This window comes from Chelonia mydas, chromosome 19 (assembly GCF_015237465.2).
Source record: "Chelonia mydas isolate rCheMyd1 chromosome 19, rCheMyd1.pri.v2, whole genome shotgun sequence".
Classification (NCBI taxonomy): domain Eukaryota; kingdom Metazoa; phylum Chordata; order Testudines; family Cheloniidae; genus Chelonia; species Chelonia mydas.
This window is the reverse complement of record NC_051259.2, coordinates 17,726,534-17,749,585: the sequence shown is the minus strand read 5'-3', so window position 1 is coordinate 17,749,585 and position 23,052 is coordinate 17,726,534. Positions and strand designations below refer to the sequence as shown.

At 55.1% G+C, this 23,052-nt stretch overlaps 1 long non-coding RNA gene across 1 annotated transcript; it reads right to left on the bottom strand.

Moving 5' to 3' along the window:
- Positions 1-2,216: 2,216 nt before the first annotated feature.
- On the bottom strand, positions 2,217-17,538 carry LOC122463352. The gene is made up of 3 exons (XR_006286618.1): positions 17,527-17,538; positions 16,578-16,582; positions 2,217-2,299 (listed from the first exon to the last, which is right to left on the bottom strand). It is a non-coding gene; the product is annotated as an uncharacterized LOC122463352 (long non-coding RNA).
- Positions 17,539-23,052: the final 5,514 nt, after the last annotated feature.

Here is a 23,052-nt window from a genome sequence, read left to right as displayed (position 1 = left end):
GGGCTGCTAGGAGGAGGCTGAGGATGGCAGGCTGGGCTCCTGCCTGTCCAATTGCCCTGGCAGCATAGCACCCTCTTCCCCGCCCCAGGGAGTGCAACGGGCAGGGACAGAGACAGCGTGGCACAGAGCTCCCCAGGAGCCTGGCAGCGCCCTGCTCCTGCCAGTAGGCTCCCAAACGCCTCACCCCAAGATTCTGCCATGCCCCACCCTGCGTACTCACAGGGGGCTGGCTCCCCAAGCCTGGCATGGCATGAGCACAGCCGCTGCCCTGGGCACCACATGCCCTGGCCTGTGTCGATTGGATAGTGCTTGGGATGGAGAACAAACGCAGCTTAGTGTATCCCCTCTGCCTCCCCACACCCGTTCCCCTTTGCTGGGTCCCTGGGGTCCCCTCTGACCCCCAGGTGTGGGCCTTCCATCTCCTCCTTCCCAACTGCTCTCGCCCCTGTTGTGACGCCCACTCTCCTCCTCACGCCCCTGGCGCTGGGTCCCCCGTCCTGTCCCCCGCTCCACTCAACACTCCAGTCCTGCTGCTGCCCTCACTGACCCCTCACCCTGGGGCGGGAATCCCACTGCGGGAGGGGCTCTGTGATACCAGGTACCTCAGGGAGCGTGACCCCAGCCCCCCATGCCCCGCTGGCCCTGCCACTTTCACGGGCCACAGACCAAAACCCCTCAGCAGTGCCCTCAGGAGCGTGACCCCGACTCCCTCGTGGTGAAGGCCCCACAGGCTGAACGGGCCAGGCAGGCTGGGCTCAGGGCCAGCCTGATTCCTGATGGGAGGGCACAGGTCTGAGGTTTGCAGGGGGTGGCAGAGTGAGGCTGTCGGCCTGGCGCAGGGCAGTGCCAGGGCCTAGGGGAGGCTGTGGGGTTGTGGAGCTGGAGGGCCCAGCTGAGGCAGGAGAGGAGCAGTTTGCCTGGCTCCCCTCTCTGAGGATGAAACATCCTGGGGGTCCTTATGGGTCACAGCAGCCCTTCTCTCTGTGCCCAGTGTGCGACGTCCATGGGTGTGGGAGAGGGGCTGCTCCAGGACCATGGCTGATGGGCACCCCAGAGGAGCTGCTGCCGGTGTGTGTAGGCAGAACCCTCCCTTGTGCCCTGGGCTGGGCCCCACTGGAGCAGAGGACAACGTCAGAAGAAAGGCCCCTGCCCCTGGTTCACTGCCAGGTGCGCACACTGACTGTGGTGAGATTGACTGCCAGCCCACTGCAGCCTCAGGTCTGCCACCCTGACACCAGCCCGGCCTGCGCTTTGCAGCTCCAGAGCACTCGGCAAAGGAGGGCAGCGGTACCTCCCTGTTACAGGGGGAAGCGACTTGACCAAGGGCACCAAGGAACGAATGGTGGAGCTGGAAGGGCACCAGGAGCCCTGACTGCAAGACCAGCATCCTAACGTGTGTTTGCAACATGCTGGGGCTGCCAGCTGCGTGTGCTGGGTGACGTCTGCGCTGTTTAGCGCGATGCCCAGGGCCAGCGACGTTTGTGCTGACTCAGACCAGACCAGGAGGCGTCTCCCTACTTTCCGGTGCCCTTTGACAGAGAACAGCCAGGACGCGGCTTGGGATGAAAATGCTGCCAAAGGCTTGCCAGCGTGTCCCTCCGCCCATCAGGTGCAGATGAGAGCCGCCAGGACCAGGCCACCCTCTTAATCCCTTTGCCAGGTCCCTGCTTTCCCACTCCTCCTCTTGGCCTCACTATCTAAACCTTCCGAGCTCCGACCCCTCCTTGCTCACGACGTTGGCCTCGTCCCCACTCCAACAGCGCTGCCTTGAGACCACTGACTTCCCGTGTCAGCGCCAGCCATGCTGCAGCCCCTGCAAGGAATCTGGCGGCCCTGGGGGCACGGCTGGCCGGCGGGGATACCGGAGATCGAGTTCGAAAGGTACATTAGCTCCGTTTCTCTCTTCGGCTCATGCTTGTTGTGTTAGGCTGTGAGCTCTTCAGGGCAGGGCATAGGGCCGCACAATGCCTAGCACTCTCAAAACGTAAATTAACACTTGTTAAATCACTGTCAGGGGGCTGTTGGCCCCTCATTAACGCTCGGGGGGCGGGGGGTTGGGTTGCTCGCTCCCAGTCCCAAAAGAAAGGGGAAGGGTGGATGGGGCATCAGGACCCTGAGACTGACAGTCCCCAGGGGCAATGGGGAGAGGCCAACGCTCCCGGTCAGCCTGATTGACAGGGCGGGCAGGCCAATGAGGGCGTCAGGAGGCCAGGGGGGTCCCCTCGTCCATGGGAGCTGGAATGGCCTGGGTCAGACCGAGTGGGGCCGAGCTCAGGGGAGAGCAGGGGCCCGAGCTGAGCTGGGGAGCAGGGCCGCGCCGGCAGGAAGCAGCCCAGGGAGCAGACCGGTGCTGGGCGCAGACGTGCAATAATCAGAGCCAGAGGGGCCAGAGAAGCAGCCCAGGGGGAGGGGGGCAGAGCAGCAGCAGCAGGGCTGGGGCTGGAGCCGTCCGGAGCCGGGTGCAGGGAGCAGCTGGGGAGGGCGAGGGGGACCCTGGGCAGCGGGCCCAATGCAAGGGGCCCTGCAGGCCAGACCTGGGGGGAGGGACGACCGTACCCCAACGGCATGGGGGAGGAGGCTGACATTGGGAAGAAGGGTCCTGCCACCCAGAGCTGAGGGCGTGTGGCCACCGCCAGAGCGAGTGTCCGACCCGCAGCATCCCTGCAGCACGGCCAGGGCCTGGGCAGGGGCCTGGGACGTGTGAGGAACAGACTGAACTGCCCCGACGTGCCAGAGACGCTGGTTGTGGCATCCCCAGGTCACAGAGCGGGGTGACGGGTTTTCCTTTCACCTTTCCCATTTTTTCCTTATTTTTAAATCGGTTGCTGTTTAATAAATTGTATTTGCTTTGCGCTGTATGCAATGATCAGTGGGTCAGGCAAGCATCCAGAGTGGAGTGGGGACACCCTAGCCCCTATCCCAAGTGACCACAACAAGGTGGGGGTCGAGCCCCCCAGGAATCCTGGGCCCAGCCTTGTTTGGGTTACGAGGACTCTGCTGCACAGGAGAGTGGAAGGGGAGCCCTCGAGTCAACCAGGGCTCTGGGTAAAGGAAGAGGGAGCGAGGACTCAGATCCTTTCGCTAGCCCACTTCACCAGGGTAGTGTATAAGCCAGGAAAGTTCCCACAGCATGTGACTTATCTGACCAGTCACAAAAGACGGTTACCTTTCATAACTGTTGTTCTCTGAGATGTGTTGTTCATGTCCATTCCATGGTAGGTGTGTGTGCGCTCGCTGCATGCATCGGTGCTGGAAGTTTTTCCCTCAGTGGTATCCACAGGGGACCAGGTCTAATGCCGTCTGGAGTGGTGCGTGTATGCACCGGTATAAAGGGTGCCGCCGACTCCCCCCTCGCTCAGCTCCTTCTTGCCGGAAGGAACTCCGATGGAGCGGCAGGAGGGCAGGTCATGGAATGGATATGACCAACACATCTCAAAGAACAACAGTTATGAAAGGGTGTAACTGTATCTTCTTCTTCGAGTGCTTACTCATGTCCATTCTGGGGTTGCCAGGTGTCCGGTTTTCAACTGGAACGCCCGGTTGAAAAGGGACTCTGGCGGCTCCGGTCAGCACCGCTGACCAAGCCATTACAAGTCCAGTCGGCGGCGCAGCGGGGCTAAGGCAGGCTCCCTACCTGGCTCCGCGCAGCTCAAGGAAGTGGCTGGCATGTCCCCGCTTCCAGCTCCTAGGCATAGGGGCAGCCAGGGGGCTCCATGCACTGCTCCTGCCCCTGCCCCAAGCACCACCTCCGCAGATCTCATTGGCTGGGAGCCATGGCCAATGGGAACTGCGAGGGTGACGCCTGCAACCACCTGGCCATGCCTCCACGTAGGAGCTGGAGGAATGACATGCCACTGCTTCCAGGAGCTGCTTGAGGTAAGCGCCGCCTGGAGCCTGCACCCCTGACCCCCTCCCAGACCCCAACCCCTGCCCCAGCCCTCATCCCCCTCCCACCCTCTGAACCCCTTGATCCCAGCATGGAGCACCCTCCTGCACCCCAAACCCCTCATCCCCAGCCCCACCCCACAGCCCGCACTACCAGCTGGAGCCCGCACCCCAACCCCCAGCCCGGAGCCCCCTTATGCACCCTGAACCCATCATTTCTGGCCCCACCCTGGAACCTGAACCCCCAGACCAGAGCCCATACCCCCTCCCACACCCCAAGCCCCTACCTCAGCTGGAGCCCTCTCCCATACTCCAAACCCCCCAGCTCCACCCCCCAGCTTGGAGCCCCCTCCTGCACCCCAAACCCCTCATCCCTGGCCCCACCCGAGTCCATACCCTCAGCCGGAGCCCGCACCCCCTCCTGTACCCCAACGTAAATGAGCGAGTGAGTGAGGGTGGGGAGAACAAGCGACAGAGGGAGTGAACTGGGGGCGGGACCTCAGAGAAGGGGAAGGGCCTCAGAGGAGGAGTGGGGCAGGGGGCGGGGAAGGGTATTCGGTTTTGTTTGAGTAGAAAGTTGGCAACCCTGGGCCATTCCATTGTAGGTGACTCCCAAGCAGTGCCACCGGAGCCGGGTTGGAGTTCATGGACATGTTGATTGCAACACAGCTCTGGCAAAGCCAGCGTCATTTCTGGCTTGCTGGGTGATGTCGTAATGTGTCATGAACGTGTGTACTGAAGACCACATCATGGCCCAGCAAGTCCTGGATAGGGACATGCGCCAGGAAGGCAGCCGAAGACGCCTGAGCCCTAGTCGAGTAAGTCTTCACTATCGGTGGAGACACAGCCTGTGCCAATCATTACAAGTACGGACGCAGGTGGTGATCCAATTTGAAATCCTCTGAGAGGACACTGGAAGGCCCTTCATCCTGTCAGATGTCACGATAAAGAGCTGGGTTGATCTGCGGAAGGGCTTGGTGTGCTCCAGATAGAACGCAGGGCGTGCTGGACATCCAGAGCGTGCAGCCGCCTCTCCTCATTGGTAGAGTGAGGATTCGGACAGAGCACCGTGAGGAAGATATCTTGGTTGACATGGAAATGCGACACCATCTTAGGCAGGAAAGCCAGATGGGGCTGCAGCTGGATCTTGTCTTTGTAGATTACCGTGTATGGTGGCTCCGAAGTGAAGGCTTTGATCTCGGATACATGCCTTGCCGAGGTAATCGCTACAAGGAATGCAACCTTCCACAACAGATGGGAAAGGGACCAAGAAAGAGGGAACCCGTGAGCCTGTAGAGGACTAGGTTGAGGTCTCATTGGGAGACTGGGTCCCAGATCGGTGGAAAGACGTTCAAGGCCCTTCAGGAACCTGATTGACATCTCCTGCAAGAATACCAATTTACCCTGGATGTGAGGAGGGAAGGCAGATATGGCTGCCAAGTGCATCTTGATCGAAAAGAAGGCAAGCCCCAGTGCTTTAAGTGAAGCAGGTAATCCAGGATGGACTGCAGAGACGACCGGGTCGGGGAGATGTTGCACTCAGACACCCAGCAGGAAAAAAGCTTCCACTTTGCCAGGTAAGTCACTCTGGTGGAGGGCTGTTTTCCAAGAGAACCTGCTGTACCTGACTAGAGCGGGCCTGTTCCTCCAGAGTCAGCAATGCAGCATCCAAGCCATGAGCAGTAGAGAGGTGAGGTTTGGGTTCAGGACCCGACCGTGATCCTGCAAGAGTAGGTCCGGTTGGCTGGGCAGTGGTCATGAGGCTGCCACAGCCAGGTCCATAAGCATGCCAAACCAGTGCTGGCGTGGCCACGACGGGGCGATCATAATGACTTGTGCCTTGTCCCTCTTGGTTTTTGAAAGGACTTTGCTGATAAGCCGAATTGGCGGGAAGGCGTACATCAGGTCTCCCAGCCATGACAGGAGAAAAGCATTGGAAAGGGAGCCTCTGCCAAAGCCTTGGAGACAGCAGAACTGATGACTCTTTCTGTTCTGTCTGGTGGCAAACAGGTTCCCAATTCTGGAAGAGGGCCCTGATGACCTCCAAGTGGAGTGACCACTCGTGTGAGAGAAGAAGGACCTGCTGAGGCAATTTACCAGTGTGTTCCGGATGCTGGGAAGATGCAAGGCTTCCACGTAGATCGCATGCTGAATGCCAAAGTCTCACAGGTGGACGGCATCCTGGCAGAGAGCCAATGAGCGCGCTCCCGCCGCCTGTTGACATAGAACATGGAGGTCATGTCGTCCGTCAAGACCTGCACTACCCAACTGGACAGCTGGGGAAGGAAGACACTGCAGGCAAGATGGATGGCCCTGAGCTTCCTGACGTTTATATGTAACACAAGCTCCTCTCGAGACCATAACCCTTGAGTCCGCAGCTCACCAACCGATGTGCTCACCAACCGAGGTTTGGACACATCCGATATCAGGGAGACCGTGGGTTGCAGGCTCGCAAACGGCACTCCTTCCAACACCAACCTTGGGTCGGACCACCACTGCAGAGAGGTAAGTACCCTCGGAGGGATCGTGATGACTTTGTCTAGGTGATGGCTGGCCAGGGAGTACACTGATACCATCCACATCTGAAGGGGGCGCAGCATGCATGCATGCTGCCATGTGACCCAATAGTCAGATAGACCCAGGCCATGGTGAGCGGATGTGCAGTAACGCTGGCAATCAGATCTGACATTGCCCTGAACCTGGCCTCTGACAGGAATGCTCTGGCTCGGGTAGAGTTGAGTACCGCCCCAATAAACTCTATCCACTGGACTGGGATTAATGTTGACCTGGACCCTAAAGCAGCCCTTGAAAGCCAGTCACAAGGTACTGGTAAATCTGGATACCCCGACGCCTGAGGTTGACCGTCACCACCAACATGCATTTCGTAAACACTCTTGGCGCTGTTACTAGGCCAAAAGAGAGCACTGCAAAATGGTAGTGAGCGGTCCCAAATACGAAATGCAGGAAACGTCTGATTGTGGAATATCAATATGTGAAAGTAAGTGTCTTTCAAATCGAGGGCAGCATACCAGTCTCCCAAATCCAGGGAAGGAATGATGGAGGTCAAGGAGACCATGTGAAACTTCAACTTCTTGAGCTACCTGTTGAGGCTCCGCAGGTCGAGGATGGGCCATAGACCCCTTTGACCTTTGGGAAAAAATAATAGCGGGAGTAAAACTCTTTCCCTCTCAAATGCAGCAGGACTTCCTCCACAGCTCCCACCCACAGAAGGCTCTGCACCTCCTGAGCAAGCAGATGCTTGTGAGAAGGGTCCCTGAAGAGGCACAGGAAGGGGGATAGAAATAAACTGGAGGGTATATCCCCCTGGTACTGTGCTGAGGACCCATCGGTCAGATGTTATAGAGGCCCAGGCACAGAGGAAGGAGGACAGACGGTTGGAAAACAACAAGGAAGCAGGATCCAGGACACAGACTGGAAGGTCGCCCTCGAGTGTACCCTCAAAATGCCTGCTTCCCACCTGGTTGGTTACAGATGGAGCTTGAGTGAGCAGAGGATGCCCGCTGGTGGCCTTGCCGGCACTTATAGCCCTTTCCCTTTTTACGAAATGGCTCTGACCAGGGTTGGCTCCTTTGAGGCCATGCAATTTATTGTCTGTTTGTTCGGAAAACAGTGCCAGGCCATCGAATGTGAGGTCCTGGATGGACTGTTGAACCTCTGTCGAAAGGCCTGACGACTGCGACCAGGACACCTGCCTCATCAAAATGGCTGAGGCTATGGTTTGGGCCACAGAGTCTGACGTATCTGAGGCCGCTTAGAGGGCTGCCCTGGCCACCGCCCTGCCCTCATCGAGGATAGCCAGGAATTCCTTCCTGGGTTCCTCTGGTAGTGAATCTGAGAATTTGGCCATGGACTGCCAAATATTAAAGTCATAACGGCCAAGCAAGGCCTGATAGTTGGCCACTCTCAGCTGGATACTGGATGAAGAATAAATTTTTCTACCAAAGAGATCTAACTTCCTTGCCTCCTTGTTCTTAGGCATTTTTCGCCGGTTGGCCTGGTCTGTCATGCTCATTGGCCGCTGACACAACCAGTGAGCTTGGGCGAAGGTGGGTATAGAGACTCATACCCCTTAGCGGGGACGTAGTATTTTCGCTCTGCCCGCTTGGAGATGTGGGTGCAGGAGGAGGGTGTCTACCACAGGGTCTAGTGATTTTTCACCACTCCCTTGTGCACTGGCAATGCCACCTTGGTGGGGGCTCCCACACTCAGTACATCAAACAGGGAGTCTGAGGGCTCTGCCAGCTCCTTGGCTTCCAGCCCCAGGTTTGAGGCAACCCTCTTCAGGAGCTCCTGGTGAGCCTTGGCATTGTTCTGGGAAACTGGGTGAGAGGGCCCCCGCTATCACCTCATAAGGCGAAGACGACGAAGAGGCAGGTACAGGCAGGTCTGCCAATTCTGCTGCTTCTGCCATGGGAGCCTCAGCCGAGGCTGGCTGATCCTGGAGAGCCTACTCTGACTCCGCGTCCGAATCAGGGGGTGGGTGGGAGACTGTTCCCGACCATTTGTCGGATACTCCCAAGGCCGACCTGTGCCCCTGTGATGGTTGGGGAAATCCCCAGGGGTTCCAGACTGGCCAGGGGGCAGGCCACTGGCCCTGGGCCATGCTGCCACTGGTGGCCCAGCAGGGAATACCAGGGCCCCCAGCGGGTGACCCTGGCCCGCAGGCAGGATCTCCTCCTCGCTGTCGGAGCCCAAGGAGGGGGACACACGTCTGGGGGACCAGGATGGTGCCAAGGCTGCCTGTCTACCTCGAGCCCGTCGGCTCTGGCCACGGCTCTCCATTGAGGACCTGTATGAGGGCGATGGCTCTCGGTGCCATGATCCTGGTGACTGGCAGCAGTGTTTGGCGGATCGGCATTGGTACCCCAGGGATCGACGCCTTACGCTTAACAAGCGATGTCACTCCGTCAAGCGGGAGCGGGAACGTGAGTGAGTAGACAGACGTGTCGGAGACCGTCGACATGCCCGCGGTGAACCGTAGCAGCAGTTGGTGACGGGGCTCTGGGAACCGATGTCTGAACCCTTCGGAGTGGTGCCGTGAGCTGGGAGAATGGCTCAGGTGTTCCTGGCATCAGGACTCCGGGGACTAAGGATGCACCTCTGCAGGTCTGTGCCAGCCCATGAGTGATGAAGCCTGAGGAACGCTGCCTGGAGTCCGGGGACAGACACCGGGAACTCTGGCAGGCAAGCCGACCCGCATCTGGTGGCGCTGCTCAGGTGGGCACTGATGGGGCACCCCCTGTGGCGAGGAGCAGTGCTGCACTGATGGGGACCGTTAAAAAGGTCCCAAGGCAGGTTTATCCCTCCAACAGGGCACCTCAGCAGCCCGTGTGGATGGCACTGGAAGGGACAGTATCTCCTTAGTGGCCTGAAAAGCTTCCGGCATGGATGGCATCACCAGGTGCTGAGTGCCTTTGCCACTTCCCGGGGTAGCGGGCAGGTCTTGGAGTGGGCTCGACTGCTCAGCGGGAGTCGGAGCCTGACCGCCGTCCGGAGGGGAAGAGCTGTGCCTCATGGATCTTTGCTCTCCTCCGGCCCTCTCCTCCCCTTTACGGGATGTAGAAGAACGCCCCCTCCCAGCCTCTCTTTGCTTTTTAGCGGGTACCAGGGATGTGGATCGGTGCCGGTCTGAGGCCAGTGATGGCAGCTCACTCCGCACTGAGGCCGCAGTGCTGGGAGTAGAGTCTGATCTGGTCGGCTCTGAGGCCAGTGTAAGGGACGACTCCATAAGGAGTGCTCTGAGACAACTGTCCCGCTCCTTTTTGTTCCGCAGTCTGAAGCTCTTGCAAATGTGACACTTGTGGCTAACGTGGGTTTCCCCTAAGAACTTCCAACAGCTTCTCTGGGGATCATGGACTGGCATGGGTTTCTTGCAACAGTCACAAGGTTTGAAGCCCAGGGACCAGGCCATGCCCCATCCCTGGGCTAAGTCCTGTTCGGGACTAAAAGACAGTTAACCTGTTTTGTAACTGGTGTTCTTCAAGTGCTTGCTCATGCCATTCCATTGTAGGTGTGTGTGTTCGCCACATACACCAGTGCCGGAAGTTTTTCCCTCAGTGATATCTGTAGGGGACCAGCTCTGGTGCCCTCTGGAGTGGTGCCCATATGGTGAGGTATAAGGGGCGCTGCCGGCTCCCCGCACCCTCAGTTCCTTCTTGCTGGAAGCTCTGACAGTGGGGAAGGAGGGCGGGTTGTGGAATGGACATCAGCAACACATCTCAAAGAACAACAGTTACGAAACTGTGTTTTTTTTCTTCATAGAATATTAGGGTTGGAAGAGACCTCAGGAGGTCATCTAGTCCAGCCCCCTCCTCAAAGCAGGACCAACACCCACTAAATCATCCCATCCAGGGCTTTGTCAAACTGGGTCTTAAAAACCTCTAAGGACGGAGATTCCACCACCTCCCTAGGTAACGCATTCCCGTGTTTCACCACCCTCCTAGTGAAATTTTTTTCCCTAATATCCAACCTAAACCTCCCCCACTGCAACTTGAGACCATTACTCCTTGTTCTGTCATCTGCTACCACTGAGAAGAGTCTAGATCCATCCTCTTTGGAACCCCCTTTCAGGTAATTGAAAGCAGCTATCAAATCCCCCCTCATTCTTCTCTTCCGCAGACTAAACAATCCCAGTTCCCTCAGCCTCTCCTTATAAGTCATGCGTTCCAGTCCCCTAATCATTTTCGTTGCCCTCCGCTGGACTCTCTCCAATTTGTCCACATCCCTTTTGTAGTGGGATGGGGGGGCCAAAACTGGACACAATACTCCAGGTGTGGCCTCACCAGTGCTGAACAGAGGGGAATAAACACTTCCCTTGATCTGCAGGCAATGGATCCTACTAATGCAGCCCAATACGCAGTTGGCCTTCTTGGCAACAAGGGCACACTGCTGACTCATATCCAGCTTCTCCTCCACTGTAATCCCCAGGTCCTTTTCTGCAGAACTGCTGCTTAGCCAGTTGGTCCCTAGTCTGTAGCGGTGCATGGGATTCTTCCTTCTTAAGTGAAGAACTCTGCACTTGTCCTTGTTGAACCTCATCAGATTTCTTTTGGCCCAATCCTCCAATTTGTCTAGGTCACTCTGGACCCTATTCCTACCCTCCAGCGTATCTACTTCTCCCCCCAGCTTAGTGTCATCTGCAAACTTGCTGAGGGTGCAATTAATCCCATCATCTAGATCATTAATGAAGATGCTGAACAAAACCGGCCGCAGGACCAACCCTTGGGGCATTCCGCTTGATACCAGCTGACAACTAGACATCGAGCCGTTGATCACTACCCACTGAGCCCAACAATCTAGCCAGCTTTCTATCCACCTTATAGTCCATTCATCCAATCCATGCTTTTTTAACTTGCTGGCAAGAATACTGTGAGACTGTATCAAAAGTTTTGCTAAAGTCAAGATACATCACATCCACCACTTTCCCCATATCCACAGTGCCAGTTATCTTATCATAGAAGGCAATCAGGTTGGTCAGGCATGACTTGCCCTTGGTGAATCCATGTTGACTGCCTGATCCCCTTCCTCTCCTCCAAGTGCTTCAAAATGGATTCTTCGAGGACCTGCTCCATGATTTTGTTGGAGACTGAAGTGAGGCTGACTGGTCTGTAGTTCCCCAGGTTCTCTTTCTTCCCTTTTCAAAATCTGGGCACTATATTTTCCTTTTTCCAGTTGTCCGAGACCTCCCCCGATTGCCATGAGTTTTCAAAGATAATGGCCAATGGCTCTGCAATCACATCAGCCAACCCCCTCAGCACCCTTGGATGCATTAGATCTGGACCCATGGACTTGTGCACGTCCAGCTTTTCTAAATAGTCCTTAACCTGTTCTATCACGACTGAGGGCTGCTCACCTCCTCCCATGCTGTGCTGCCCAGGGCAGCCGTCTTTGAGTCCATTCCATTGTAGGTTACTCCCCAGCAGTGCCACCTGAGGCGGGTTGGAGTTCATAGACGTGTCAATTGCAACACAGCTCTGCCAAAGCCAGCGTCGTCTCTGGCCTGCTGGGTAATGGGGTAATGCGTCGTAAACGTGTGTACTGATGATCACGTGGCGGCCCTGCAGATGTCTCGGATGGGGACGTGCGGTAGGAAAGCCGCTGAGGACGCTTGTGCCCTGGTCACGTGGGCCTTTAGTATAGGCGGTGGCTCAGTCCCTGCCAACTCATAATGTGTCTGGATGCACAATATGATCCAGTTAGAGATCCTCTGCGAGGACACCGGTGGGCCTTTCATCCTGTCCGCAGCCACAATAAAGAGTTGGGTCGACTTGCGGAGGCCTTGGAGCGCTCCAGGTAGAAGGCCAGAGCGTGCTGGACATCTAAGGTGTGCAGCCGCCTCTCCTCTGCAGTGGAGTGCGGCTTTGGACAGAGAACTGGGAGAAAGATATCCCAGTTAACGTGGAAGTGAGACACCACAACAGGCCGGAACGCCGAGTGGGGTCACAGCTGGACCATGTTGTGATGTTATTGACACAAACTGGGACCATATAGATCATTGTTGCAACAAAGGTCCTGTAGTGGCACCAAATCTTATAAAGGGGGTAAAATAAGGTGTCTAAGACAAGGTTATGGTTTCCTGGTTATGATTATGCTATCTGTGTGCATGTATCATTTTTGTATTTAAAATTGTAAGTATTGGCTCTATACCGTCTGTATTTGAAACTTGTGCTATGCTTCTGGATGACACCCCAGACAGTTTGGTATCAGCACTGCCTAGCCTGCTTGACGGCCCATTAAGGACCATCAGCTGCACAACTGACCCATTGAGAGAAGGCAGACACACCTTGTGACTCAGCCAGGTGTGCAGGGACCTGCCTATGGACAGAACTCTGAGGTTTTTCCAGGCCATGTGCTGGACAGCTTGTCTTTGAAACAAAGAAAGCGGAGGCCACATGGCAAGAGACTGTAGAAGGCTGCTGCAGCTCCTCCATCTTGTCTTCAGTCCTGCTTCTTACCTCTGGAGGAAACTTGCTACAAACTGAAGCTCTGAACAAAGGACTGAATGACCCATCCCAGCGGGGGATGTACTCTTGATTTGAACCTGCAGTTTATTCCGTCACTGCTACAAGCCTGAACCAAGAACTTTGTCATTACTGTACGTAATTGATTCCATTTAACCCATTCTAGCTCTCGTCTCTGTCTTTTTCCTTTATGAATAAACCTTTAGATGTTAAAGGATTGGCAACAGCATGATTTGTGGGTAAGATCTGACTGGTATATTGGCGGAGGTCTGGGGCTTGGACCTTTGGGGTTGGGAGAACCTTTTTTCTTTTACTGGGGTATTGGTTTTCATAACCATTCGTCCCCATAACGAGTGGCACTGGTGGAGATACTGGGAAACTGGAGTGTCTAAGGGAATTGCTTGTATGACTTATGGTTAGCCAGTGGGGTAAAACCAAAGTCCTCTCTGGCTGGCTGGTTTGGTGTGCCTTAGAAGTGGAGAAACCCCAGCTTTGGACTGTACCTGCCCTGCTCTAAGCAATTTGTCCTGAATTGATACTCTCAGAAGTATCCACCAAAAGCAGCATCGTTACACATGTCCTTGTAGAAAACTGTGTACAGGGGCTCCGAGGTGAGGGCTTTAATCTCGGAGACTTGCCTCACTGAGGTAATGGCTACAAAAAAAGCTACCTTCCTACAAATGCGACAAGGGGCAGGAGGTCAGTGGCTCAAAGGGAGGCCCCATGAGCCTCGAGAGGACGAGGTTGAGGTCCCATTGCAGAATCGGGTGCCGAACCGGTGGGAAGAGCTGCTCTAGTCCTTTGAGGAACCAGATGGACATGTCGTATGAGACACCGATTTGCCTGGACCTGCGGTGGAAAGCCGACATGGCTGCTAAGAGCACCTTGATGGAGGAAAGACCTTGCTGCTTAAGGTGGAGCAGGTAATCGAGGATGGACTGCACAGGCAACCACGTTGGGGAGATGCCACACTCCTCCACCCAGCAGGGAAACCGCTTCCATTTTGCCAGGCAAGTCGCTCTGGTGGATGGCTTTCTGCTTTCCAAGAGGACCTGCTGTACCTGGCTCGAGCTGGCCCTTTCCTCTGGGTTCAGCCAAGCTGTGAGGTCGGGGAGAGGGAAGGTTTGGGTGCAGGAGCTGCCTGTGGGTGCAAGAGGAGATCTGGACAGCTGGGCAGTGGCCATGGGGGAGCCACGGCCAGATCCATGAGTAGGCTGAAGCAGTGCTGGAGCGGCCACACCAGGGCTATCATGATGACTCTTGACTTGTCTCTTCCGACTTTTGCTCAGATCCTGCTGACCAGCGGAATTGGTGGAAATGTGTCCATCAGATCCCCCTCCCATGACAGAAGGAAGGTGTCAGAGAGGGAGTTCCTGCCTAGGCCCTGGAGAGAGCAGAATTGCTGGCACTTCCTGTTCTGTCTGGTGGCGAATAGGCCCCCCACCTCCGGAAGAGCACCTGCACAACCTCTGGGTGGAGTCACTACTCGTGGGGAGAGACATAGGACCTGCCGAGGCAATCCGCCAGCGCATTCTCGACGCCGGGGAGCTGCAACACCTCCAGGTGGATGTCATGCCGGACGCAAAAGTCCCACAATCGGAGCGCTTTCCGACAGAGGGCCGACGAGCAAGCCCCCCCATGCCTGTTGATGTAAAACATTGAGGCTGTGTTGTCCATGAGTACCTGCACACTTTGGCTGGAAAGGTGTGGCAGGAAGACTCTGCAAGCTAGGCGGACTTCACTGAGCTCCCTGATGTTTATGTGCAATATCAGCTCCTCTGGGGACTACGTCCCTTGCATCCACAATGTGCTGAGATGAGCCAAGGTCAGAGGCATCCGATATCAGAGATACTGAGGGTCGAGGACTCTCAAACAGAACTCCTTCCAGGAACGTCCTCGGATTGGTCCACCACTGCAGGGAGGTAAGTACCTTCGATGCAATCGTAACAACCTTGTCCAGATGATCTCCGGACAGGGTGTAGACTGTGGACAGCCACCGCTGGAGGGGCCGCAGCCTGAGCCTCGCAGGCTGGACATGGGGGCCGCCACATGTGGCCCAACAACCTGGGGCAGATCCGGGCCGGGGTTAGTGGATATGCCGAGATGCTGGCAATGAGACTCGCCATCGTCTTGAACCTGTCCTGTGGCAGAAATGCTCTGGCAAGGGTGGAGTCGAGAGCCGCTCCAGTGAATTCTATCCTTTGTACTGGGACTAATGTTGATTTTTCCTCGTTTATCAACAGGCTTCGGGCACGGCACGTGAGCTGCAGCATGAGATGTCTCGCTGGACTTGAGACCTGGAGCGGCCCTTGATAAGCCAGTCATTGAAGTACGGGTAAACCCGGATGCCTCGCCACCTGAGGCAGGCTGCCACCACTGCCATGTATTTGGTAAACACCTTCAGGGCTGTAGCCAGGCCGAACGGGAGCACTGTGAACTGGTAGTGGGCGGGCCCACCGTGAAACGCAGGAATCACCCATGTCCTGGGAATATCGATATGGGGAAGTAAGCATCTTTTAAATCGAGGGCGGCGTACCAGTCTCCCAGATCCAGGGCGGGAATGATGAAGGCCAAGGAGACCATGTGGAACTTCAACTTCTTGAGATACTTGTTGAGGTCTCACAGGTCCAGAATGGGTCTCAGACCCCCTTTGGCTTTGGGGATCAGAAAGTACCGAGAGTACAATCCCTTGTCCCTGTACTCCTGAGGGACTTCCTCCACGGCCCCCACTTGCAGAAGGCTCTGAACCTCCTGGGTGAGCAGTTGCTCGCGAGAACGGTCCCTGAAGAGGGACAGGGAAGAGAGGTGGAAGGGGAGGACAGAAAGAAACTGGAGGGTATAACCCTGCACCATGGTATTGAGGACCCAGGAACTGAAGTTACAGAGGCCCGTGCAGGGAGGAAAGGAGACAGGTAGTTGGAGAAGCATGGGGAAGCAGGATCCAGGGAACAGGCTGGTAGGTCACCCTTGGTCGCACCCTCAAAATGCCCGCTTACCACCCTGTTGGTTGAGGGTGGAGCTCGACTGGGCAGAGGGCACTGGCTGGTGATCTTGCCAGTGTCTATAGCCTCTGCCCTTTCTACGGGCAGGCTCCGACCTGGGTTGGTTCCCAGAGAATGGGTTGCTGGGGTTTAAACCGCTTTCTGGCTGGCCCCGGGGTGCAGAGGCCCAGGGGTCTCAGAATCGCCCGGGAGTCCTTTAGCCCGTGTAGCTTTGTGTCTGTTTGTTCTGCAAACAGAGCTTGGCCATTGAATGGGAGATCCTGCATTGGCATTGGACCTTCGTCGACAGACCCGACGAGTGCAGCCAAGATGCCCTCCTCATTGAGATGGCTGAGGCCATTGTTCTGGCTGCGGACTCCGCCTCGTCTGAGGCTGCTGCCGAGCTGAGGACATCGAATAGGGAGTCTGAGGGTTCCTTCAGCTCCTCAGCATGAAGCCCCAAGTTTGAGGCGACCCTCTTTCGCGGCTCCTGATGGGCCTTAGCATCATCCTGCGGGACTGGATGAGTTGCGGGGCCCCTGTAATCGCCTCATCCAATGAGAACGAGGAGGAAACGGGCACCGGAGGCACTGCTGCCTCCAAAGGCTGCTCGGCTGGTTTCTCGGTGGAAGCCAGGTGGAGCTGAGGGGTCTTCTCCCCGGCACTCTCCGCGTCAGGGAGCAGGAGGGAGACAGTGGATGATGGCTTGTCCGAGGCCCCTGAGGCCGACCTGAGCTCTTGCGAGGACTGCAGGAACCCCCAAGAATTCCAGGCGTACCATGGGACAGGCCACTGGTCCTGGGGCTGTGATGCAATGGGCAGCGCCACAGTAGCGTAGGTACCCCTGGCGCAGGGCCCTGGCCCGCTGGTATGGACTCCTGCTTGGTACCGGAGTCTGAAGAAGAGGGACCTCGTCTGGGAAACCAGGACGGTGCCGACTGCTTGTCCCGGTCATGGCGGTGCCGATCCTGGAGCTGCAACGGGGATCTGTCTGAGGGTGACAAGTCCCCGTGCTAAGCTCCTGGAGATGGATGGCATTCGGCAGAGCTGTGGTGGTGGCCCAGTGATCGACATCTCATGCTTCTCGAGTGGTGCTGGCCCAGAGAGTGGGAGTGAGTCGACCGGTGAGATGGAGAGTGTCGCCCCGATGGTGACCCGTGCTGGTAGTGAGGCTCCTAGGACCATTGTCTTGTGTCCCTGGAGCGGTGTCACTGCCATACATTAGCCCCTCCCTACGCTGAGTCCCATCCAGGACTAATGAACTAACTAAGGGAAACTAATAACACTTTTAACTATTTACAGGGAAAAGTTCGTATCAACGGATTGAGACAGAGGAGGCTTGCCGAAGCAAGAAAATGTTCCAGCACCGTCACTGGCAGTAAGAAGGAACTGAGGGTGGGAGGAGCTGGCGTCCCTTATACCGCGCCATACAGGCATCATTCCAGAGGGCGCCAGAGCCGGTCCCCTATGGATCCTGCTAAGGGAAAAACTTCCAGCACCGGTGCACGTGGGGAGCGCACACCTGCGGCGGAATGGACGTGAGCAAGCACTTGAAGAAGAACTGAGGCCTACTGCTCAAATGTTGCATGGCTAGTGCTCAGTGCACAGGCTGGATAAAAATGTGTTGGAAACAAACCAGCCACAAATTAACGTGTGGATGTTGTTGTGCTTTGAGCTACCGGGAGAGCAGACAGAAGGCGACGCTGGTCACTGGGAAATACCCTCTCGTAGCAAATCCTGCACGCGTAAAGCCACTAAACACAGTGAGGCCTGTACTACTCATGGGGTTTGGGCTGGTGAGAGGGGAGAGCAGGAGGAGAGGGGAGAGCCCCCTTATACTGCTCTAGAGGTGCCTTCTGTCTATACAGCTTCCTCCCCTTCCCGGACAGGACTAGCTAGAGCAGAAGTGCATTTATACTGATTTCACTATGGGCAGACTGGTGTGGCTGGGGGTTGATTGGTCAAAAATCACAGCCCCAGCAAAGCACAACTGGTGCATAGACAGGGCCAGCCACCATCCTTGGAAAGAGAATCACTTTCAAAGACCACTTCTGGTTGCCCCCGAAGATTGAGTCCCACTCCCACCAGCCCAGCACTCAGTCCAGTGGGCTGCTCCCAGGTTATAACCAGAACAATACCTGGGGGCCCAGGCAGAGCACACGACAGCACACTCCTGGGACTTGAATCTTCGTCTCAGAGCAGTCTCTGTGGACTGGGGGTTTGGGAGAAGCTCTTGTCCCTTCCTAGTTCCCAGGGATCTCAGAAAAGCAAGGAGACAGGAGCTGGGTTACCATGAAGGGGCTGGTGGTCACATCAGTCAGGATAGAAAGACTCCAGCGTCGGTCACCCTTCCAAAGCTCCTGGTGCCTCAACCCAGAAACACACCAACCCAGGGCTTTCGTTGCCCTGCCCGTTTCTGCTGTGAGCAAGCAGATGGCTTTAAACCAGGTGTCTGGATTGTGAGGTCATTGAGCATCATCAGTGAGGTGCCTGACGTAAAGGGAGATGTCACTGTGCGGGGCACTGAATGCCAGCGGGAATGGGGCGGACTAATGCTCCATGCACCTGTCAGAAATGGCCCAAAAGGACTGTTGCCGCCCTGTGGCCTGAGTGATTAGCCAATGTTCAGGGTGTTCCTGGGTTGTTTCTGTTAGCAGGAGAAATGGATAATGGAGTCAGTTCTGTTCTTTGGTGCAATCCTATTTATTTACAAAGAACGTATATAGTTCTGTTTCCCTGAACATAGAAGGAAGAAAGAGCAGCAGCCAGTTTCCTATTAAGAAATCCAAGCCTGCTTTCCAGCTAGTCCTGTGCCCAAAAGAAACTATCTCTCATGGCTTCCTCCTAGGGCCACACTCCTACTGCTTCCCTTGCTTTCTCCTCTGGCTTTCTGGTCCTGTCTGCTTCTCACACACCCAGACACGCTCAGCGCTACCTACCAGTGCCCCAATATCGACGTTTGCATTTGGTGCCAGGGAGCCCTCTCATTCTACCTGGATTAGTTCTTGCTCATGCCTTCCCATGTGGCGTAGCGCTGCAGCTTCTACTGGTTCAACTCTTTTTAAACAAGGGGCCACTGAACTGCTCCTCCAGGAAGCCGAAATGAAGTGTGGCTATCATGCCCACCAGTGTCTGTGCGGTCTGTGACTGCCTGGAGATCAAAGAATCACAGAATCATAGAATATCAGGGTTGGAAGGGACCTCAGGAGGTCATCTAGTCCAACCCCCTGCTCAAAGCAGGACCAATCCCCAACTAAATCATCCCAGCCAGGGCTTTGTCAAACCCGACCTTAAAAAAGTCAAAGGAAGGAGATTCCACCACCTCTCTAGGTAACCCATTCCAGTGCTTCACCACCCTCCTAGTGACATTTTTTTTCCTAATATCCAACCTAAACCTCCCCCACTACAACTTGAGACCATTACTCCTCGTTCTGTCATCTGCTACCACTGAGAAGAGTCTAGATCCATCCTCTTTGGAACCCCCTTCCAGGTAGTTAAAAGCAGCTATCTAATCCCCCCCTCACTCTTTTCTTCCGCAGACTGAACAATCCCAGTTCCCTCAGCCTCTCCTCGTAAGTCATGTTGTTTCAGTCCCCTAATCATTTTTCTTGCCCTCCGCTGGACGCTTTCCAGTTTTTCCACATCCTTCTTGTAGTGTGGGGCCCAAAACTGGACACAGTACTCCAGATGAGGCCTCACCAATGTCCAATAGAGGGGAACGATCATGTCCCTCGATCTGCCCCTACTTATACATCCCAAAATGCCATTGGCCTTCTTGGCGACAAGGGCACACCGTTGACTCATATCCAGCTTCTCGTCCACTGTAACCCTTAGGTCCTTTTTTGCAGAACTGCTGCTGAGCCATTCGGTCCCTAGTCTGTAGCGGTGCATGGGATTCTTCCGTCCTAAGCGCAGGACTCTGCACTTGTCCTTGTTGAACCTCATCAGATTTCTTTTGGCCCAATCCTCTAATTTGTCTAGGGCCCTCTGGATCCTATCCCTACCCTCCAGCGTACCTACCACTCCTCCCAGTTTAGTGTCATCTGCAAACTTGCTGAGGGTGCAATCCACGCCATCTTCCACATCATTAATGAAGATATTGAACAAAACTGTCCCCAGGACCGACCCTTGGGGCACTCCGCTTGATACCGGCTGCCAACTAGAAATGGAGCCATTGGTCACTACCCGTTGAGCCCAACAATCTAGCCAACTTTCTATCCACCTTATCGTCCATTCATCCAGCCCATACTTCTTTAACTTGCTGGCAAGAATACTGTGCGAGACCATGTCAAAAGCTTTGCTAAAGTCAAGGAATAACACGTCCACCGCTTTCCCCTCATCCACAGAGCCAATTATCTCGTCATTGAAGGCAATTAGATTAGTCAGGCATGACTTGCCCTTGGTGAATCCATGCTGACCGTTCCTGATCACTTTCCTCTCTTCTAAGTGCTTCAGAATTGATTCCTTGAGGACCTGCTCCATGATTTTTCCAGGGACTGAGGTGAGGCTGACTGGCCTGTAGCTCCCCGGATCCTCCTCTTTCCCTTTTTTGAAGATAGGCACTACCTTAGCCTTTTTCCAGTCGTCCGGGACCTCCCCCGATCGCCATGAGTTTTCAAAGATAATGGCCAATGGCTCTGCAATCACATCCGCCAACTCCTTTAGCACTCTCGGATGCAGTGCATCTGGCCCCATGGACTTGTGCTCGTCCAGCTTTTCTAAATAGTCCCGAACCACTTCTTTCTCCACAGAGGGCTGGCCACCTCCTCCCCATGCTGTGCTGCCCAGTGCAGTAGTCTGGGAGCTGACCTTGTTCGTGAAGACAGAGGCAAAAAAAGCATTGAGTACATTAGCTTTTTCCACATCCTCTGTCACTAGGTTGCCTCCCTCATTCAGTAAGGGGCCCACACTTTCCTTGACTTTCTTCTTGTTGCTAACATACCTGAAGAAACCCTTCTTGTTACTCTTAACATCTCTTGCTAGCTGCAGCTCCAGGTGTGATTTGGCCTCCCTGATTTCATTCCTGCATGCCCGAGCAATATTTTTATACTCGTCCCTGGTCATTTGTCCAATCTTCCACTTCTTGTAAGCTTCTTTTTTGTATTTAAGAGCAGCAAGGATTTCACTGTTAAGCCAAGCTGGTCGCCTGCCATATTTACTATTCTTTCTACACATTGGGATGGTTTGTCCCTGTAACCTCAATAAGGATTCTTTAAAATACAGCCAGCTCTCCTGGACTCCTTTCCCCCTCACGTTATTCTCCCACTTGGGTTTTTCCTGGAGTTTCATACCGGAGCTCTGAGCAGTCATACTGCTCTCTTACATACAATGCAACTCCCCCACCTTTTCTGCCCTGCCTGTCCTTCCTGAACAGTTTATATCCATCCATGACAGTACTCCAGTCATGTGAGTTATCCCACCAAGTCTCTGTTATTCCAATCACATCATAATTCCTTGACTGTGCCAGGACTTCCAGTTCTCCCTGCTTGTTTCCCAGGCTTCTTGCATTTGTGTATAGGCACTTGAGATAACTCGCTGTTTGTCCTGCTTTCTTAGTATGAGGCAGGAGCCCTCCCCTTTCGCGTTCTCCTGCTCGTGCTTCCTCCTGGTATCCCACTTCCCCACTTAGCTCAGGGCTTTGGTCTCCTTCCCCTGGTGAACCTAGTTGAAAGCCCTTCTCACTAGGTTAGCCAGCCTGCTCGCGAAGATGCAGGCAGACAGGAACACCCTCCATCACAGCAGCAGGTCCATTAGCCTGTGCTCTGTATGTGGAGAGACGGTCAGTGGATCTCAGCTGTGAGCAGGGTGCTGGAACAATTTGTATAGTGGGGATGCTGAGAGACACTGATCCAAACTGTGAACCCCGATAGGATGGAAACCACTTCAAGTCAAGGGGTGCTGCAGCCCCCTAGTTCCAGCACCGATGGCTGTGCACGATGGGCAAGGCTCCCATCTCCCGAAGGCCATGGGGGGCAGCGATGCCAGAGCCACACACGACAAAGACATGGTTCACTGCCCAAAGAACGCACAGTCCCAGTTACCCCTCCCCTCCATACTGGAGAGGGGTGAGTACAGGAGTGAGTGAGGTGGGGGTGCTGGGGCGGGGCCAAGAGGCAGATGCAGCGGTGAGGTGGTGGTGTTGGGGCACGATGAGGAGATGGATGTGGGGAGTGAGGTGGGGGTGCTGGGGCAGGGCAAGGAGGTGGATGTAGGGAATGAGGTGCGGGTGCTGGGGCGTGGGGAGGAGGCGGATGGGGGGGTGAGATGGGGCTGTCAGGGCGAGGGCAGACGCAGGGGAAGAGATAGGGTGAGGGGGCGAGGTGAGTAGGTGGACGTGGGGGACGAGGTGGGGGTGTGGTGAGGAGGCGGATGCGGGGATGAGGTGGGGGTGCTGGGGTGGGGCGAGGATCCAGATGCGGGGCTGTGACGTTATTTACGTGAACTGGGACCATATAGATCATTGTTGCAACCAAGGTCCTATAGTGGTACCAAATCTTGTACAAAGGAGGTCAACCGTGTCTAAGACAAGGTTATGGTTTGCTGGTTATGATTATGCTGTCTATATGCATGTATGATTTTTGTATTTAAAGTTATAAGTATTGGCTCTATACCGTCTGTATTTGAAACTTGTGCTATGCTTCTGGGTGACACCCCAGACAGTTTGGTATCAGCTCTGCCTAGCCTGCTTGACGGCCCATTAAGGACCATCAGCTACACAACTGACCCATTGAGAGAAGGCAGACACACCTTGTGACTCAGCCAGGTGTGCAGGGACCTGCCTATGGACAGAACTCTGAGGTTTTTCCAGGCCACGTGCTGGACAGCTTGTCTTTGAAACAAGGAAGCCGAGACCACATGGCAAGAGACTATAAAAGGCAGCTGCATCATCTCCATTTGGTCTTCAGTCCTGCTTCTTACCTCTGGAGGGACTTTGCTAGAAACAGAAACTCTGACCAAAGGACTGAAGGACCCATCCCAGCTGTGGATGTTCTCCAGAGACTTGATTTGAGCCTGCAGTTTATTCCACCGTTGCTACAAGCCTGAACCAAGAACTTTGCCATTGTATGTATTTGATTCCATTTAACTCATTCTAGCTCTCGTCTCTATCTTTTTCCTTTATGAATAAACCTTTAGATTTTAGATTCTAAAGGATTGGCAACACCGTGATTTGTGGGTAAGATCTGACTGGTATATTGACCTGGGCC